This window comes from Cylas formicarius, unplaced genomic scaffold (genome assembly GCF_029955315.1).
Source record: "Cylas formicarius isolate icCylForm1 unplaced genomic scaffold, icCylForm1.1 PGA_scaffold_8__14_contigs__length_24414737, whole genome shotgun sequence".
Taxonomy (NCBI): domain Eukaryota; kingdom Metazoa; phylum Arthropoda; class Insecta; order Coleoptera; family Brentidae; genus Cylas; species Cylas formicarius.
Genome location: NW_026844361.1, coordinates 12,638,445 through 12,659,353, shown reverse-complemented (window position 1 = coordinate 12,659,353; position 20,909 = coordinate 12,638,445). Strand labels below are relative to the sequence as shown.

At 36.0% G+C, this 20,909-nt stretch overlaps 1 protein-coding gene and 1 long non-coding RNA gene across 4 annotated transcripts in view; one reads left to right on the top strand and one right to left on the bottom strand.

The window, feature by feature from the left end:
• LOC132706109 (protein O-mannosyl-transferase TMTC1-like) overlaps positions 1 to 20,909 on the top strand; it is a 464,920-nt gene that overhangs the window by 107,942 nt on the left and 336,069 nt on the right. The gene's annotated exons all lie outside the window — the stretch shown is intronic.
• On the bottom strand, positions 12,490 to 15,667 carry LOC132706667 (uncharacterized). The gene is made up of 5 exons (XR_009619622.1): positions 15,506 to 15,667; positions 15,250 to 15,451; positions 14,822 to 14,920; positions 14,589 to 14,764; positions 12,490 to 12,723 (listed from the first exon to the last, which is right to left on the bottom strand). It is a non-coding gene; the product is annotated as an uncharacterized LOC132706667 (long non-coding RNA).

The window sequence follows — 20,909 nt, the reverse complement described above, 5'->3', positions numbered from 1 at the left end:
CCATAAGATTGGTAAGAGCCAGACATGACAAAAATTGTATGATAATTAAACCAATGGGCGGTGTTGCGGCCAGTGCAATTAAAACAACGGCGGAATTAAAAATTGATAGTGTCGATCTTAGGGTCAAGCACATATTTCCAAACGACGAAATCAAATTGGCTCTGCTGAAATCGATTAGATTAGATCAACCCATATTGATACCCTATAGACGATGGGAACTTCATGAATATCCTGCCCTAACCGCGGGCTCTACCAAAGAAATTTGGTCTGTCAAGACGTGCGCGGCTATCGAAAGCCCCCGATACGTAATAGTCGCTTTTCAAACAAATCGCAAAGACAACGAAGCGAAAAATGCGACGCTTTTCGATCACGTCGACGTAACGGATATAAGATTAACACTAAACGGAGAATATTACCCTCACGAACGTTTACGATTAGATTTTGAAAAGAATGACTTCGTGGAAGCGCATCACAATTACACGGATTTCTACCCCAGTTATAAGGGATGTGAGGAAAAAACTGCGTTGCTTGACTATATGGCTTTCAAAAACTGCGCGATTTTCGTCATTGACTGTTCTCGAAGAAACGACAGTGTAAAATCCAGCACTGTCGACGTAAAGTTAGACATCGAAGCAAAAAAGGGATTTCCCGCGAATACACGTGCCTATTGCATCATCATTCACGATTGTATCGTGGAACAACTACCGCTCAGCGAGATTGTTCGAAATCTAACATAAATACCGCCGGAGGAACCTAATCTTAACCAGTCATATTAAAAATGCGCATCGTTGCGGTAGATATTCAAGGCTTCCAGTTAGAAGATGGATTTGTCGTTAAAGAAATGGCTGTCTACAATGGATGTCAAATTAGTCATTACGTTTTGAAACCGCCGCGTGAATATTGCACGTTGACCGGTGCAGAAAAAAGAACGGTACGCTGGCTCGAACAATATCATCACGGTCTCAAATACAGTTCTGGTTTTGTTCAATATTCCGACATTGATACGTTGATCGGACTACTGATAGAAAATGCTGACTTGATATACGTGAGAGGAAGATCAAAAATGGAATTTTTAATGTCGAAAATGGATCAGGAGGATGTCGCATGCAGAGTCATTAACGTGGAGAAATTCGATGATGATAATTGGTTGAATCCGCCGAAATTTCAACCGGATCACGCCCATTGCATGTTTCACTCCGGAGGAAGACTGCGCATGTGCGCGTTGAGAAATTCTGCCCTTTTATATAATTGGTTGTATTCAAGGATCCCTGTATGAAATAAAACTTTCTTTATTTAAATAAGACTTTTTATTTCAATCCAAAAAAATTAATAATACATTTACACGTAAAAATAAAGCACGCTAATGCTATGATATGAATACAAACTGCGAAACTGTAATCTATTGAAGTATAATTCTTTTTTCGTTCCATTTCTCGAGTAATATTCTGCGTCATCTCACGCAAAATAGCGACTAAAAGCGTTTGGTTCATCACTTCTCTTTGTTATTTTACCTATAAAAGATTAGCTAGGAACCGAATACATTTTAGTATTTTACTGACCTTGAACGAGATGAGAGTCTTGTTGCTATGCTACGCTGTCTTTACTACCTGTTCGGACGTGTCGACGATAGTCGCCGCGCTGCCCGAGGAAGGTGTGATTGAATATTTACAAAAATTCGGATTCCTTTCACCTAACGACAACGAATCTTTAACGCAGATCAATGCGTCGAGTTTGCAACGTGCCCTAATGGATTTTCAGGATTTCTATAATTTACCGGTGGATGGTACTCTTAATAACGAAACCGTCGAACTAATAAATAAACCCCGATGTGGTGTAATAGAAAATGCCTTCACGACTGTTTCGCGATGGCAGAAAACGGATTTAAATTGGTATATTCAAGTACCGCCCAGTCACTATCAAGAGTTAAAAGTGCTGGCAACCGAGGTTTTTAAAATATGGAGTGATGAATCAAATTTAAATTTTTTCTTAAATTACTCAGAACCGGATGTAATGATTTTGATGTCTGACAAATATACTACCCACAGACAAAGCATAAGATGTAAAGGGAACGAATCCTGCCCTTTTGCTTTCGACGGAAGGGGTAACATATTAGGACATGCATTTTTTCCAAATCAACAACAAGATTGCGTGGAAGTTCATTTGGATAAATCCGAAGATTGGTACTACGGTTTAGAAGTGCCTGCGCCCGGAGGAAAGACGAGCTTGTTTACTGTGTTGTTCCACGAAATTGGACATACGTTGGATTTGGCGCACAGTAACGAACGCAATGCCATTATGTACCCTTGGTATAGTTTATATTCTAAGACATTGTCATAGGACGATATTGCAGGTCTTCAACGTTTATATGGTAAAAAAACCACAACCACCGCCCGCGTAACAACTCCGACTACAACAACAACTACCACTACCACTACTACTACAACTACGAAACCTCCGATAGGGAAACACGAAACAAAAGTACCAGATTTGTGTCACGTAAATCCATCCATATTTTTGGTTACGTCTAACCATCATATGTATCTGTTTTACGACAAATGGGTTTGGATAATAAGATCAGGTGATAAAGTCTACATGGAACCTAAAATGATATCAGATTATGTCCCTATTTACGCTCCTATTGCGCATATCTACCAAAGACCCAACGGACAACTTTTGGTAGTTCGTTTTATTTACTTCACTTTCCGAGTTTCACGGTAGTGGGCGACCGACAAAGCGTCCAGCGACTGGGTGTGCCTGCGGGTAAAGCAGTGAATGCCATTTTTAATACGTATGGCGGTCGAACGTATATATTTTACGGTAAACGCTACTATGCAGAAATAGACGAGTGTTCTTTGAGTGCGAGTGAACACGGTTTTACTACGGAACTGTTTCCGGGTCTGCCCGACGATTTGTCGGGCGCGTTTCGATACACCAACGGACATTTGTATTTTTTCAAAGAGAAAACTTATTACGAATACAACGAATTTTTGAATAAATTAACGAGAGTCGGTAAAATAGACTTGAGTCTTGTCGGAATTAATTGTCCCACAGAGAGTGTCTTTAAACAAATTAGGGATTTGTTAAGAAAGTTATCGATCTTTCACAACAATGAATAAGAAGATAGTTTTCTTCGACGATTTTAGAAGCTTGGATACCGAACAACTTGAATTGATTCCTGTGCAACATTTCTTGGAGCATGTGAGACTTGTTAAATATGTGAGATTTGTTAAATATGTGGCATAAGTTACCAGTACGACATCGCAACAATTTTGAATTGCAAACTCATTTGGCCTGCTTTGTTCACTATAACAGACCGGACAGCAAAATGCATATCGACGGCCCGGCACCTCCTCAGAATAAATGTCATTATTGTTTGAGTGTTATAAAAGCAGTTACCGAGATCTAGGATAGATTCATTCGGGCTAGAAACATGGTTTTTTTATGTGCTCACTTTGTTTTGTTGTCGGCTGTGGTACAAAACGTTTTCTATATACATAAACCTAAGGATGTGATTGAAGCGTTCGTTTGTTTCAAAAATCATAATAATCGGTGCATTTGGCCCGATACGTGGACGCGTATGCAACTCGCTCAGGTCAACGGAATCGACAAGCTACAAACTTTTAGCGTGACATTGTCGCAGATATGCCGTATTTAAATTACCAGGTACGTTTCGTTTTCGCGAACCGGAGCTACGAAGACCACGGCGAATGGCAAACGATCACTATCAAGAATTCCAATAACACCAGCGGCGGCGTTAATTGCGGTAACGAATAGATCTCGGCAGATCGAAAAACTATTTTAATCCCGCTATATGTAACTACGTGCGCTTGTTTGCTTCTTTTGGCAAAATGCTTATTCAAATTGACTAAATGTAAATATCTCGCTTAATTACACCGATAGTGGGGGGTTGTTGATATATAAGTACATTCGAATTTGATACCGAAGTCAGTCTGTTTGTCGCAATGTGTAACAAAGTGGTCACTATCGATGAAAACACGATTTTCGAAATAAAGAATTCAGGTGTCCGTTTCATCTTCAAGAACAAGCACATAGATTTTCAAGTCCAGGATTTTTGGGATTTTTTGTTCTTTCTGGAGGACGAGGTGGGAGAAATCATGTTCTGGAACGACATAACAGTCTACATCGGGAACAGTATCGAGGTGACCTATTCGAACGAAGAAGAGAGCTGTGAGTTGATACTGAAACAGGATCATGGCGACGAAATTATCCTCGACCGCGATGAAGTAGAAAATCTCATAGACCAGAAACACCGCTTGTACGAAGCATTACGTTGTCTACATATGAGCTAATAAATATTTACTATTGTATCTATAGTTTTTCTTTTATTAAACCGTGATTATTGAGACACTCTGTATAAGTCACTCGACTTGTTTACCGTCGACCCGATCACCCGCGTCACCGCGCCACACCGTCTCCGCGCCGCACCGTCACCGCCCTCTACCGGGGGGGCCTACGACGGTCGGAGCGCGCGACATCTAGCAGCGACGGGCGGAACCGGGGCAAAACAGGACGCTACACAAGCGCGCGACATCTAGCAGCGACGGGCGGAACCGGGGCAAAACAGGACGCTACACAAGCTGGGTGGGGGGCGGAGCGCACTCTGGTAGACAGGGGGGACACTAGGACGCCACGCGCGGGGGGCCCCCGCTGCGGGGGGGTTAGGAAATTGAGGTTATGTACGGTTTCTGTTGCTTATATCGGCACTATACATCTACTTATAACCTTATATTTTTGTCATTGCTGGAGGTTTAATTTAAATATAGTGAGTGACAGACAGCACCCTCGCTTGACGCCTTTGTTGGACATGTTGGTTTTTATATAGTTTTTTCATCGACATAGACTTTAAGATATAGTTGCGTATAACTTCAAACAGAGAATATTAAATTGGTTTCATCTAATAGATCTATGTCCTACACATTCGAACATTTTATTTTTGACTGAATGAATTGTGGACATCGATTTTAGTCTGTCCTTCATATTAAGCCACCGTATAGTTCTTAACACACTTCTGTTTCAACTTAAAACGGTACCGGATGTTAGTTTGTCCTAGCCGGCATCGCTCCTCGGCAAACCGCAAATTAAACGGATGCAAATGTTTTGCAACAATTGGAATCTGGAAGCGCTTTGCTATTACGTTGCGTCCCTGTAATTTCAATGTGACAACAGCAGCACATTGCAAAACATTGTTTTAACTGTTATTGTAAATTTAATTTAAATGATAAAATTATCTCCTTAAAATAAACAAAATCATACGAACCATCCAAAACATTGACTGTTAATCTAGTCAAAATAAACTTTTGACCTAACCAAAATTCGCATAGAGCTAAAAATTTGCAGAGACGTTAAATGCACCATTATACATGAAATGTCATTATTATTGTCACTACATATATTAATTGTCAGGACCTGACTTTCCCCAAGATTGAATCAAGTTCAAGAGAAGAGATTATTTATGATTCTAATGAAGAGACAATTGATGCATCCCTTTTCTTAGAACAGCGAACAGAGGTTCTGCAAGAAGAAGAAAATGAAGATGAAGTTGATGCGATGTCGAGAACTGGCAACATTGGCTCAGTACGTCAAGATATTTGCGTAGAAATAATGCCGCGCGGTGAGCCAGGGAGGGCCAGAACTATTGAAATGAACGTTTTTCTTATCATAGACTAATTAAACGTCAACAATAATTTTGTATCGTTTGTTGTCAGTGTCATTTTGAGAATATTTTATTTATGCAATTTTCCTTGTGAACAGTGGAGGGGATTTTAAAGAAGTTAGCTTTTGACAAAATTCAATGCTAAGTCAATTACTCTAAAAGGCAATTATCCTTAAAAAATTCTACATTGTATTAAAAAAATAGCCCAAAAAACTATGTTTGTAACTTATTAAGCAATATGTATTAAAGTAACATGTTGTGGTGTTACGTGTAAGATACAATCTTGCTCCCACCTGCTTTATTTTATAAAAATAATTTTTAAAGAACTTACCGGGTGGCCAACAAAAAACGGAGAAAAATATTTTTCGTTATAAGTTTTGACCTATTAATATATAAATTTGTTTTCTATGTTGTTTACTATTTATTGTCATGCTCTTTTGAGACTAAGACTAACTAAACATCAAAAACATAAATGAACGCTCTTATTGCAAAGCAATGGTTGAACTTTTTTAGAGTTATGACTAACGCAAAAATTGTAACAAAAACAGAGCAAAGTGCTTAACTGAACTGTTATTGTTTTGTTTCCTTTTTTTCAAACAAACAAACTTAAAATATTTTAAAAAATCCGATAACAATATTTTATTTTAATCTGTAATAAATAAATAACTTTTTTTTGTTAAATTGTTACTTTTGGGACACTCTGTATTATTATTTTTTTATTTACTTAAATAAAATTATTTCAAAATGTTTCCACATTTTGTGTAGTATTATTAAACAGTTTTCATCTATCATTCAAGTATCATATCTTCCCGAATTCGTAAAAAAGAGAATCCCTTCTCAAAACTACGATCTATTGTTAGCACCGGTGGTGCTCCAATCTTTCAAACATTCTTTTAATCTAATTGAAACACTCAAAAATATTAAATTATACCTAGACGATATTCCAGTTTTGGTTAGTCTTTTTACAAAGTTCTTGTGCCTAAAACCTACTTGCAGACCTCATTTTAATCGAAAAATATCTATGTAGAACATACTTTACATGTAAAGGACAAGTTTATGAACGAATATCAGAGACAGCTATAAGTACTGGATAAGTTAGATCGAAAACTGGGAGAAAGATTTGCAGATGATATTTTTGATATCTGGTCACACGGCCAGGAGTCAAGAAATAATGCCGCACGGTGGGCCAGGGAGGGCCTGAACTATTGAAATGAACGTTTTTTTATCATAGACTAATTAAATAGGCAATTAACCTTCACAAAACAAGCGATTGGGCATATTATGTAAAATGTGAATTTTCTAATAATGGAAACTGCGATATCTCACGAATGGTAAGTCGTGAGAAAAAAAGTGCCTGAAGAATTTTTCTAGAGAAATGTATGATCTATAACTTTTGTCTGAGATATTTTCACTATAAAACTTTCGAGAAAAATGGAAAAAATCTCGGTTTTCTACGTTTGACATTGAATAATATTTTTTGCACAAGTTACAGGTAAGTTTGAAAATATTGATTTTTGTCTTGTGTGCCTTGTATCGCTTCTTATATTTTAGTGTCTTCTACACAGTTCTCCGATTTGTAAACAACAACAGCCTTTTTTAAGACTGTTAGAAGAAGACATGGAAAACGACGCAGAATTTGAAGACGATGTGGAGATGGTAGTCGAACCTAATGACAATTTAGAAGACGAACTGTCTCAGCACGGATTCATTTGTCTTCGAATGCTATCCAAATTGTTTCCAATGTTTCCAATTTTATAAGAAACTCAGAAGGGAAAATAGAAGCAGTAATAAAAACAAGTGACATAGAACCTAATAAATTGTTTTTACAAATTATTTTATGTATTATATATATATATATATATATATATATATATATATATATATATATATATATATATATATATATATATATATTTTGTGTAACTAGTTATCGCCTTCAGTTCGCTAAGCAATTTATTATAAATTTTTACAGTCAAAACAAAGGAACTATTTGCTGTAAGAGACAGTCGACGCGTAGGTATTTTGATGTTAAGATTCCGTCTTAAACTGTATTGAATATCTGAGTTTCTTGAGAGCAAATAAAGATTAGAGTTACTTTTTACATACGTGGCACAATTTAGTATGTACATATTAGGAAGTGTCAATAAAGAGTGTTGTGGAAATAGGTCCCGACATGAAAAATTAAAGGGCTTAAACAGTATAGTCCGTAAAATGCGTTTCTGCAACCTAAAGACTTGCTCCGCACGTCGGAAACCTAACCAACAAACCAAGGCGTAGTTGAGACAGGAATAGACATACAAAAATAGTACATTTTTAACAAGGGGAAAAAAACCATATGACAAAGCAGTAAACAGAAAGTTTTTTGAGAATGTGGTCCACCTGTTCGAACCTGGAAAGCCTCGAGTCTGCATAAACTCCGAGGAATTTTACAACACTTTTTTGTTGGATTGTGCTTTTTTATTTTATTTTATCAAGAATTATATTTTTGTTTTGTTCCGAAGCTGACAAAAAAAGCAACTTTTGAAAGCGATATGTGCGTCTCATTTCTTAGCTAAGTGGATAAAACGACACGAAAATGAACCCTCGTATTTCGAATGTCAAAAATAATATCCCGGATATTATGCATAAAATATGGGGCAAAGAGAACTGAGCTCAGTTTGTTTTTCAGGTCATATCAAATCGCGAACGGACGAGATATATCCTCGGAATGGAGGAAAGATAATATAATAGAAATTATAATGGATTTTGTTGCCCAACAGCATGCAATAAATAAGAAAATACCGAATTTTTGATTATGTACTGGAAGCCTCTGACGTACTCAGTGGTGACTAAAATGGCTGTTAAAGTAAAAATTCAATTTCCAGGAAATCTTTCCAAAGGCAACAATTATTGTTGAATCCGATAAATATTGTCCCAGTTGTCTCGTTACAGGATCAAAATGCTTTCTTCTTCTTTTTATAAAGTTAACTGTTTTTAGTTTTGTAAATGTACTTTTAATAAACTTTCAATTAATCTAGCTGAGATGGGAGTCAAAATGACTTAAAATCTACCCAAATCTCTTTTATAGTCAGACAACATTTTCATGATTGTATTAATGTCATTATTTACTTATATTTATCTGCTCATCGACAAATTTCGGACAATAAATCAAGCCGATTCTGTTCTCTTATATTGCGTACTGTATAATGGTAATAATATAAATAATACAAGGTGTCCCACGACATGACTGCCATTGCGTGGGAGTGTGTCCCTGGAATGATTTCGAGTTAAAAATATCAAATGAACATTTGCCCTGAACGTCATTCTCACTGAACTACAAGCATTTTAAATTTTAATGACCGTTTAAAAGGAACACCCATTATTTATATTCTATTTTATTTAATTAATCGTTCAAAATGCCCACCCAGTTGCTGTATATGAAATCTTAGCTCTTTTTAGAATTGAAGTGGCAGCTCTGCTAACAGTGCCTGGATCAGCACGAACACTTTCTAACTAATATTTCATTCTGCATAAAATAAATTGTTGTCACCGGTTTGTATAATTTTAATGAAGAAATTCTGTTATAATACGACCAAAAATATAGAGCATTTATTGCTTTGACGTTTTAAGTATTTTGCAATACCTTAAGCGCAGACCTTCACAGGACCGTGTTAAAACCTATCCAAACAGATGTTTATTCTGCGTTAAGTTTTTGAAATGTAAATGGACAATTTTAAATTTGATTAAGCATTGATGCTACCAATAACGTCAAAGATTCCAGTGTGGATTCCCATGAAAACATGACCGCGGAAACATTCGAGTACTGATTGCTAAAACTATCGCCAAATACTGTTATTATGTTGGAAAATGCCTCGTATCATTCAGCCTAAATTAGAAAAATTCCAAATACTTCTTCAAATAAAGAAGAAATTAAAACAACATCTGGAATTATTAAAAATAAAACATTTTAATAAAGACTATAGAACAACAAGACGATAGAACAACAAAACGGACATGAAATCTTGAGATTGCCCCCGTGTCGTTGTATATTTAACCCGATTGAGATGATTTGATCTAAGCTGAAAGCTCATAAAAGAAGAAATAACACTGCACCGAAATTTAATGACAGTACCATAACGTAATTCGGCAGGAGGTAACTAAAATATCAGTATAAAGCTGGTCTAACCGTGAAAAACGAGTAGTAAAAGAAGAAAATATTTATCGAAAACGATTAATGGAGGAGTTGATCATTGAACTAGATGACAATAGTAGCGATAGTGACGATTTTTTAAGTGACATATTTTGTATATTAATAATGATGCTATGTAGAAAAGTAATGAAATGGAAAGAAATACATTTTACAAATTTTTTATGTACATGTTTCAAGAATTGTTCGGCGAAAAAGATTGAAAACCTAGTTATAGATAGATAAATAAAAAATAAATGGTTAATGGTAAGGGTCTGCGGATTTTGAGTAATAAACAGTAGGCAAAGTTAAGAACGGGCTCGGTTGTAAAAGCACTATATTTCTGGTTCTAGTATACTTGTCCCATTCGTAGTCTTACATTACATAATATTTGAAGATCACTTTTAATGAAACTTAATCAACGATTGGCCTTGAGACGTTCTTCAATTATAAAGGGACTAATGAGGTGGTCAGCAATAATGTCACACCAAATATTCGCCGAAAATCTACTTTGAAAATGGCATTCCCGAGTTTGTCGTGGATTTTGCCCAACAAAGGGAATTCCTGGTGTTATTAATACCTGTAAATGATTAAACAATGTTGTCCGACAAAGCCTTCGATTTCGTAATATCCAACGACTAAATTCAAGTCTTCTACCGTGGTTCCCCATACTCTCTACATAAAGTCTATTATTTATTCTTCGGACACTAGTAGAAGGTTGAGGGTTGAGTATTGAATCGTCTTGAAAATTATCAATTAATTAATATTTCTCCTGCGTCGATTTTTGTAGAACAAACGTCGGGAACAGGTATGGGTATATAAGCCTTTGAGAAGAAAGCTCTCGACACCTTCCATCGAAAACCAAAATTATGGAAACGCTACGTCGATGATACTTTTGTTATTTGGCCTCATGGTCAGGAATCCCTAGTAAATTTTCTTAAACATTTAAACTCTAACATCCGTTTTACTATTGAAATAGAAACTAACAACAACCTCCCATTCTTAGATATTCTTTTACAGAAGACGTACGCACACAGACCGATACCTTAATTCATTGTCACATCCGGCCCAAAAATCATCGGTTATCAACTCTCTTGTTTAAAGAGCGGTAAAACTATCTCAGTCTGGGTCATTGAACCCAGAATTAAAACACCTTACCTCTGCTCTTCTCTCTAAAAATTTCCACATTAAAAATATTAAGCGTTCAATCACAAAATACACTTCACCACAACCTTCCAATAGCAATCCCACACTTGCTACTGTTGTCCTTCCTTATATTCAAAACATCACCGACCACATATCAAAAGTTCTAAAGAAATATAACGTCAAAATCAGATCCGTCAAAGACAAAATTCCATTTGAGATGCCAGGAGTTTAAAGCATTCCATGTACATGCGGCAAAGAATACATTGGAGAGACCGGACGAAAAATATCAACTAGGCTCGAAGAACATGAAAGAGCCTTAAGCCTAAGACAAATAAACCCATCAGCAGTTGCCGAACACAATCACGAAACCGAACATAATTTTTTTATTTTTTATTTATTAAAATTAATTTTATTTATTGTACCAAAGAAAAATCCGAGAGTCTATAGAAATCTATAAGCAACCTAACAATCTTAACCGCGACTCTGGTCTCTACCTGTCTCCTATATAGGAATCAGTCATCCGAGACGGTGTTTATGCCACTCATTTAGCTCCGCCCCCCTCAAACAATAAATAAGCAGGTACAGAGTAAAATGCGAGCCAGTCGCAGTCAAGCTATGAAGAAGCGAACAGGATGATTCAGGAGTAATCCAGAAGTTTTATAAAAAGTAGTAATTCCGTGTCTATTTTGATCTGTGTATACGGTACGGTAATTATGAAGAAATCTCGTTAAAGATATAATTTTTTATTAAATTACGAGAGGAATTTCGATAATACCGATAACGGAGACTGTTAATTAAATTTGAAAACGGAGGGGGATTTTGTATAAAAGGAGAACGTCCGACGCCATTAATTAACAATCGCCTCTGCTGTCTGCCAACAAAACGATTCGAGAAATATATTATATTTAAAAAGCGGAGAACAAGAAGAACAAATTGTTAATAATTTCCTTTAACGTTTCGTAAGCCTCTCGTCGAGCTACACCAGACAAATTGCCCTTTTGTTTTAACGTTACTGCAAAAACTGCCGCTGCCGAATTAACTCACTCGCAAATAGAGCATGGAAAGTTTGCATAACCCCCCCCCCCCCCCCAGTAGCATTAAATGGTCTCGATTAATATGTTATATAGTATTTCGTTTCTCTTAAAGGGTCAAAGGGCGTTCTTTACAGTTTACCCCAGGCCTAAGGTCGTTTCCGTTTCGTAAGGACTCTTCGGAGCGCTAAGTAGTGATTAAGTATAATATAGGCTTCCCCCACTCCTCTCCCTTTTGTGGGCGTATCCTCCTTACCCACGACTCTCTAGCTCCTCCCCCTTTACCCATAATCCCTTGAAACTGGCTCCCATTGGATAAGCAAGCACCAATGGGGTTTAATCAATCTCCCCACCTCTAGTTTGCGATGGCGGCGAAGCCAATCAGAGCCCAGATATTTTCCCACCCGTATGAAAAGCAATGGCGTCAATGAGACTTGATCATATTGTTCGCGTGACCATCTGCACCCCCTAGCGGTTCGAATGTAAACTAGTGTCCCCTCTTGGAATAAGATTTTCTTTAATAAGGTAACCCCACCTAGTGAATATTGACCAAAACATTTATTTTAAAAACATATAATTCTGCGAATGTGTACCCTCGCGGGTACAAACTGTACTTTTATTGCGCACAAAGGACAGTGGAAATAAAGACGAAAAGTGTTGGATTTCTTTTCTCGGAACTGGAAGCTGGCAGGCACCATCAATAATATCTGCAAAACAAAAAGCTGGTTAAAATTTTCATTAATAAAGTAGGATATTAGAAACCGTATACCTTTTTAATTTACTAAGCCATCTACCGTGCGTTAGCTTCATACATATTTCCGCATGCTTCTGTCTTAAGGTATCGTGAAATATTTGACTATTTATCTGGGAAAAGTTCATATGTCGAAAATATTATGTGTATGTGGCCGTGGTAGGCTTTCTTTGCTATTATAATTTTATTTTTATTATTTAATATTTACAAAATTAATTTATCTATCTTATTGATGATTTTGATTTTCTTTGCTATTTTTATTATTTAATATTTTCAAAATTAATTTATCTATCTTATTGATGATTTTAAGATATCGCAGTCAACTTTACTATTTCATCAATTTCTTTTATTTATTGCTGATCTTTGAGGATAGTATACATACTTTTTTTCGTAACTTATCTGTATCTACCCTTTAATTTCCTATCAAGCCATAAAGCAAACTCGAAAGGCATCTTAACTAAAAAGTCATATACTTTAAAGCTGCTGCGACTACTACTACATGAAAGTGTGTTTCTATGCAATCTCAACAATAATGAAATCTGGACGCTTATATTAAATGCTGTAATACTCTTCCCTGCTAACGCTCTAGGAGACGCTATTTGAACCCTGTTCAAAGAAAAACTTCTACAGCCCAAATAACCTCTCTGAACCACACTTAAGCGCATCACTCTTTCACTGTCTTGCAGCCTTCAGATTAATATTCCGTACTAACTACGTATGCTATACACGAAACGTTCTCTTTTCTATTTTTTTTCTATGCGCTACATTAACGAACAGGATCTAAACTTTTCTGTCTGTGTATTTTGTTAGCCACCTTAAAAAATTAAAAAAAAAGGTATGCGAACCTAGAGGATATTTTCCATATTTTTCACAAATGGTGACAACAATTAATGCAAGTATTATTTTTAATAATAATCCATCTTTCGCTATGACACGAAAACATCGACTTTTTAATTCTAATTTTTCTCATAGAGCTTCCCTTTAGTCTCTATCTGTTCTTTAACTAAATCCCCACCTTTTTGAAAAACCAACCTCTAAAAACAGTTAATTTTCTCTAATTTAAATTTGTACGTTTTCCGCAATATGTGTGAATATTTTCGCTAGAGTATTTAGTTACTTAGTACATGTCCTAATCAATATTTTAAAAATATAATTCTAATGATACGTGCTTACGATTTGAAGATAACGAAACATTCCCCAGTTTCATAAATGAGAGCTCACTGCCAAACTACCAAACATCACAGTACAAACTACCGTACTACGCCCCCCTGGACAAAATCAGGTCAGTCAGCGTCATTAATTCTACCTGCGTTAACGAATAGCGTATTGTTAATTAAGGTTTAATACGCAGAAAATTTAAGTAACAAATAATCGCAATGAAACTCACTAACATCATAAATTATTAAAAAAAAATTAGAACACTTGGAATTTACTGGAGTAACCAATTTGGCACTAAAAATGGAAATTTTCGATACTCTACTAGGTGCCTACAATAAATTTTACTATTATTTTTAATGCAGAGACACAACGATTTTCTAGTTCTGAATTTGATCAGGGGTATATGACCATAGTTTACGCCGACTCTAAAAGGCATGCAGTCTATTGTTTTTGAACGCCCCATTTTGTGTATTATGTTCAAAACAGAGACTCTCTGGGCTTACGACTACAGCTACCAGCTACTACTTTCAATAATATTAACACAAAAAAAAGTAGGTGGCATTTCTATAATACGTGCAAAGTTTATGTGAAACTGACTGGAAGACAGAGTAATGCACCAATATGTTACTAAACATATCTCGATAGAATTCCGTAAGAGCTTACCTCCAAGTTTCCTCATTTAGTCAGTCAAAGCATCAAATGGGAAATTCCAATCCAACATATGTAGTGGTGGAAATATATCAACCGCCTACGTTACCGAAGGTGCCCGACTGAAGCTTCTGCGTCTTCTTTACCCCACATGCCTACTTAAAAAGATACTGGTCTAAGTCTCAATATTCCTGTTAAAAAAAAGAGAGGTTCTATATTGCCACAAATATGTGTTTTCAAAATTTTACCTGATTTGGCGACGACTACGCTGAAACTTTCCATATCTCGTGTCCCCATGACTGGTCTGTTTCATATATCAAACCTCACCTCGCACGGGTTTGAACCTCCTTTAAAAAAAAACAGGCAAGACTTATACTTATATCAAAGTAATACGAGGAACTTATATTTTATGCCAAAACTTATTTCATCACCTCCAAAGGGGAGTAGGGGATTTCTAAAGTATGGTAGGTACATCTCTTTCATTTTTTAATTAAAAAAGTGACACAATTACGCGACGTAACTCGATCCGGATCGTTAACGCGTCTCAAGATGGGGGTTTAGAGATGCTGAGGTCATTAAATTGATTCACTATTACCAGTACATACTGAAACCCCCTTATTTCCAAAATAAAAAAAATTGTTAACTGTTAACACAACAAAAAAAACTATTTTCTCACCAATTATATTTCTGGGTCGTTTTCAGAATTTGTCCAACGTAAAATCCCAAGAGGATAGGGCCGCAATTTCGAAAAATGTTCATGTCTCCCCACTATGCATTTGTACAAGAAGCAGGGCCGGATTAACAGCAATTATATTCTTGTCAGTCAACATACAGCCGCCGATTGAATTCTCGGATTCTGCTTTACTAGTTGCCATGGTCTGTCAAATATGTTACTTAAAAATTGTATATTTTTTTTTTTACAAATAATATACCTTTCCTAAAATAATTCCGCCTTTGTCAAGTTGGACACGGGCACGTCTGTCCGCTTTGAAAAGCGCAGGCGTATGTATCTTCCAAAATGATCCAAGCAGGCCCGGATTGCCAGCAAATACACAACTCCCCGATTCAATTCTGAGATGTTGCTTCACGAGTTACCATGATCTGTCAAATATTTTAATTAAAAAAAATCTATTATTTAGCAACAATATACCTTTTTAAAAATAATTTCGTCTTTTTTCAAGTTCAACAGGACACGTGTGTTCGTTTCAGTTGGACAAGGGCACGTCTGTCCGCTTTGAAAAGCGCGGCGTATGTATCTTCCAAAATGATCCAAATTGTTAACCTTTTTTTGATTCCTCGTTCCCCGATTCAATTCTGAGATGTTGCTTCACGAGTTACCATGATCTGTCAAATATTTTAATTAAAAAAAATCTATTATTTAGCAACAATATACCTTTTTAAAAATAATTTCGTCTTTTTTCAAGTTCAACAGGACACGTGTGTTCGTTTCGAAAGGTTTCGTAGTCTGTAGCTCTGTCGAATTCTCCAAAATTCGTTAAACCTTCAGATATTTTCAAAATTTGTCCAACGCAGACTTCCACTCACGCAGTTTCGAAAACTTTCTGGTCTCCCCGCCATGCATTTGTACACGAAGCCGTTCTGGACTATCAGCAAACAGCACATCCGTCATTTTTCTTCTCGGATTCCGCTTGACGAGTTACATCGATCTGTCAAATATTTAATGTAAAACAATCTTATCTATTACTTTTACCCAATATTAAGTACCTATTCAAAATTAGTAGCGCCTTTTCGAGTTCGAAAGGTTTCGTAGCCTATAGCCCTGCCGAAATGCCATTGCATTTGTACACGAAGCAGGGTCGGATTGTAAGCAAACAGCACCCCCGGTCACTTTTCTTCTCGGATTCTGCTTGACGAGTTACAACGATCTGTGGAATATTTAGCGTAAAAAAAAATTATCTATTACTTTTACCAAAAATGAAGTACCTATTCAAAATTAGTAGCGCCTTTTCGAGTTCGAAAGGTTTCGTAGCCTATAGCCCTGCCGAAATGGCATTGCATTTGTACACGAAGCAGGGTCGGATTGTAAGCAAACAGCACCCCCGGTCACTTTTCTTCTCGGATTCTGCTTGACGAGTTACATCGATCTGTGGAATATTTAGCGTAAAAAAAAATTATCTATTACTTTTACCAAAAATGAAGTACCTTTTTTCTTTAAAACAGTTCGTCCTTTTCGAGTCTGAAAGGTTTCGTAGCCTATAGCCCTGCCGAAATGTCATTGCATTTGTACATGAAGCAGGGTCGGATTGTCAGCAAACACCACAAGCGTCACTTTTCTTCTCGGTTTCTGCTTGACGAATTACATCGATCGGTCAAATATTTAATATAAAAAATATCTATTTTACCAAAAATACGTACTCTTCTAAGATAAATTAGCTCTTTTCGAGTTTAAGAGGACACGTATGTCAACTGTAGGATGTTTTATTATTATATTTTCCAGTGTCTATAAATTAATAAACAACAGAAGCTTCCGAATACAAAAATTTCAACATGAGTTTTTTTTTTCTTTAAACTTAAAAGTTCTAACCCCTAAAACCATATTTTTAATACGCTGGCGGACGTATAACAATCCCCAAAAATTACCATATTTACTATTGATATATTTCTATTCCGAACTTAACTCAATACATGCAAAAAAAACTAGCGAATGTTATTTATTATCTCCGATGGGTGGATGATCGAGAAACGTTTAAATAAATCTACCTTTCTGTCTCTCTTTTTCTATATAGGTCACTCATTCTCTCTATCTGTTACTTTCCAGAATCCGAATTTACACTTGGCCCCCCCCAAAAATCTTGTAAAATTTTATCTGCTTAACTTCTTCGCGTTGTTCATATGGCTGAATTTTTTGGAAGATATATCGTGCGTTATTTCTATTAAAATTCTGTTTCCTTTTTACCTACTTCAAAAACGTAAGCGAGCATTTTTGGTTGTTTTATTAAACAAAAATTGATACTAAACAAGATCCGTATCTCCGACCTCAGCCTCCTTTGATCACTCCCCAATTTTTTTTTAATTAAGTATAGAAACCTCGTCGAACATATACATAATACTAGGTCAAAATGTTACGCGGTTACTCATTAAAGTCGCAATTCCGAAAGCTTCTTACCTATCTTTTTCCAGTCTTTTTTGTTTTATTTATCCGTATATGAAACACACATTGAACACAAAACTTAAACTCGTTGGCGATATTGCATTAAGCAACAAACGCGGATAACAGAAACGAACCCTTAACACAAACGCTTCTTTAAACTTCGACTGACACGTGAAACAACCCGCATTCCTACGAAAGGCAGGTAAACCAAGCAGGTCAAATTTTAAGCTACCCTCCAGTGTCGTCATAGGTTGGGGCATAGTAAATAGCGAATACAACAAAGCGGTAATTTATAATAATTTAATTTGCATTTTATTTAACTTAAGTTGTTTTGTAGAAAATGAGACATTTCTGCAATTAATCAATATACTACGAGTACTTTTCCGCTTAATTACTATTTTTGAGAAACAAAAGGAAACGTTAGATTCCATTCAAACTTTTTCGGTTTTCATGATATCTCGCGTTTATTTAGAAGCTAATGGCCTGTGGCCTTAACCAGACGTTTCCAAAGCCTGGTTCTTAACAAACACGAAAAATAGAGTTATATTGCCACCGAAAATCTGAATTTATGTTTAAAAATGTAACTTCCCGTATTTAAACTATTGCCTGCATTGGCGCCTATATTTTATAGTTTTTTTTTTTGTATCCTATTTTTTTTGTTTTGCTTGCAAATGTGTGTCCATTTTTCGGGTACTGGATTTTTTTTTTCTCAAATTATTACAAATTACTCAAAACGGAGTTAAAAAGAGACGAGGAGAAAAGGGAAGAACCCTTATTTCTCCGACACTGACCTCCGATGTTTATAAAAATTGACGCCTTGACACCCTCCCCGTGAATATTTTACAAAGGATTTTTAAAATTTAACTTCCAAATAACGCATACTCTCGCCTAGTGTCACAGTTTTGGGCCCCATTTTGCTATGGTTAGACAGGTTTATTCTTGTACATTGTCGGGACAAAAGAAGCATCTCCTTCATCCAAATTGATTTTTTCATACCTAATACAACAGCTGCCGGGCATCATCTCGCCTTAATTGTTTCTATTGAATTAATTTTAGTTACAAAAAATTAGATGATCGTCAAAATTGGCATAAAAGATAATCAAGATTTAATTAAAACAAGAATATGCACAAAAGAAAAGAGATAAACTCCGACACGGGAAACAAGGAAATATCGCTGAAACGGCAACTGATCTAGCGCGCGCCTTTTTTAAAAATAATAATTTTTCAAAAGAATTCTAGGCTAAGCTAAATACCTGGTGTAACAAAATATTGAAGGATCTTCATGATCCTACCTGTGAGCGAGTAGAAAATTATTTGCAAAGAGGATAAAGGTATATCTTAATATAAATAGTTTCACTATTGATAATATGTCCCCTTTTAAAATGGCGCATTATTTGATACGTACTTTTTTTTTTCTTGTCAGAGCTTGTCTAAAAAAAAGTGGGATGGATGGAGGTTCTCCGTCAGGTTTTTTTCCTGTCGAAACAAGTTTGTGCGGCGTTCGCTTTGGATCTGGGGAATGGGTGGGGTTATACATATATAAGCTATAAGAAATTTTAATTTTTTATTCAGTTTCCACTCATACAATTTCGTGTTAAGTGCAGAGTGAGAAAAATGTCAGAAGTCGAAAATTATCCAACGCAAGCATTGGATTCGTGGGGAAGATTTGTGGTCAATGCGGAAATAATCCGCGAACAAAAATACATTTACGAGGCAGCAATTACGCTGCCGGAATTCGGACTAGAAATTACCTCAGGTCTTAGCCCAGCAAGAATCTTCGCTCCGGCAGTGAAAGTGAGCTTTCTCCCCTACGTTTTGTCGGAGAAAAGAAGCATTTCGTTCGACGAGATGGACTTCACAGAATTAATACAACAGCTTCCACTGTTATTGTTAGCAGGCCCGACTGGTAAAGTTATGTATTTAACCTGCTTCAAACTCAGCTGTCTACAATGTGATGGTGAAGTCTTGGTCAAGATTGAAAATAGCGAGGGTATACTCTATATTTCGAAAGACTGGGTACAGGAATTAATTACCATAAGCAAATTGGTATTTAAAAGAATACGAGTACTGTCTCGTTTGAACTTTTACGAGTACTACGATAGAATATTGTATTTGACTATAGATGAAAATTTGCTGGAAGACGCCAAAATCTTTCCGCATATAGAATATTTATGTTCTACGGAAGAGAGTGAGCAGAGCTACTGCATGGAGGACTACATGCGTTTTGGAAAAATGCAGATAAAACAAGATATCAACAAAAGGATAGCATGGGACATACCTGTGTTTTAATAGAAATTTACCTGTAAACTAATAATAATAAATGTTTTTTAAAATTCAGTGTGTGTGTATGTTTTATCCTTACCCCCCATAAAAAAGTAAAAAAAAACAAGTAATTGCGTAAAAATAACTTTATTAAATAATAAAAAAAAATAACAACAAAATATATTCAAACAAAACATAGTACCACCGGAATGAAACCTTCAGAAATTACCCCAACAACGGAGATTCTCGCATATAATTTACCAAAAAAAATTTGCAGTGGAAAAGTCAAAGTTCAAAGCTGGCGTTGCAGTGAGCATAAGTGGCACAAAATCGGTTTTTGACAAAAGCTATGAAATTAATTGGACACCCCGAAAATTTCAAGATTGTTAAAGTAAGTGGTTCCTTCCCTCTTACGTATCTTTTGGAAGATATGGAGGGGCGTTAAATCAAAAGGTTCGTTTTATGAAGTCGAATTACAAAAACCGTACTACCAAATAGTCGATCGACTATTTGGTAGTACGGTTTTTGTAATTCGACTTCATAAAACGAACCTTTTGATTTAACGCCCCTCCATATCTTCCAAAAGATACGTAAGAGGGAAGGAACCACTTACTTTAACAATCTTGAAATTTTCGGGGTGTCCAATTAATTTCATAGCTTTTGTCAAAAACCGATTTTGTGCCACTTATGCTCACTGCAACGCCAGCTTTGAACTTTGACTTTTCCACTGCAAATTTTTTTTGGTAAATTATATGCGAGAATCTCCGTTGTTGGGGTAATTTCTGAAGGTTTCATTCCGGTGGTACTATGTTTTGTTTGAATATATTTTGTTGTTATTTTTTTTATTATTTAATAAAGTTATTTTTACGCAATTACTTGTTTTTTTTTACTTTTTTATGGGGGGTAAGGATAAAACATACACACACACTGAATTTTAAAAAACATTTATTATTATTAGTTTA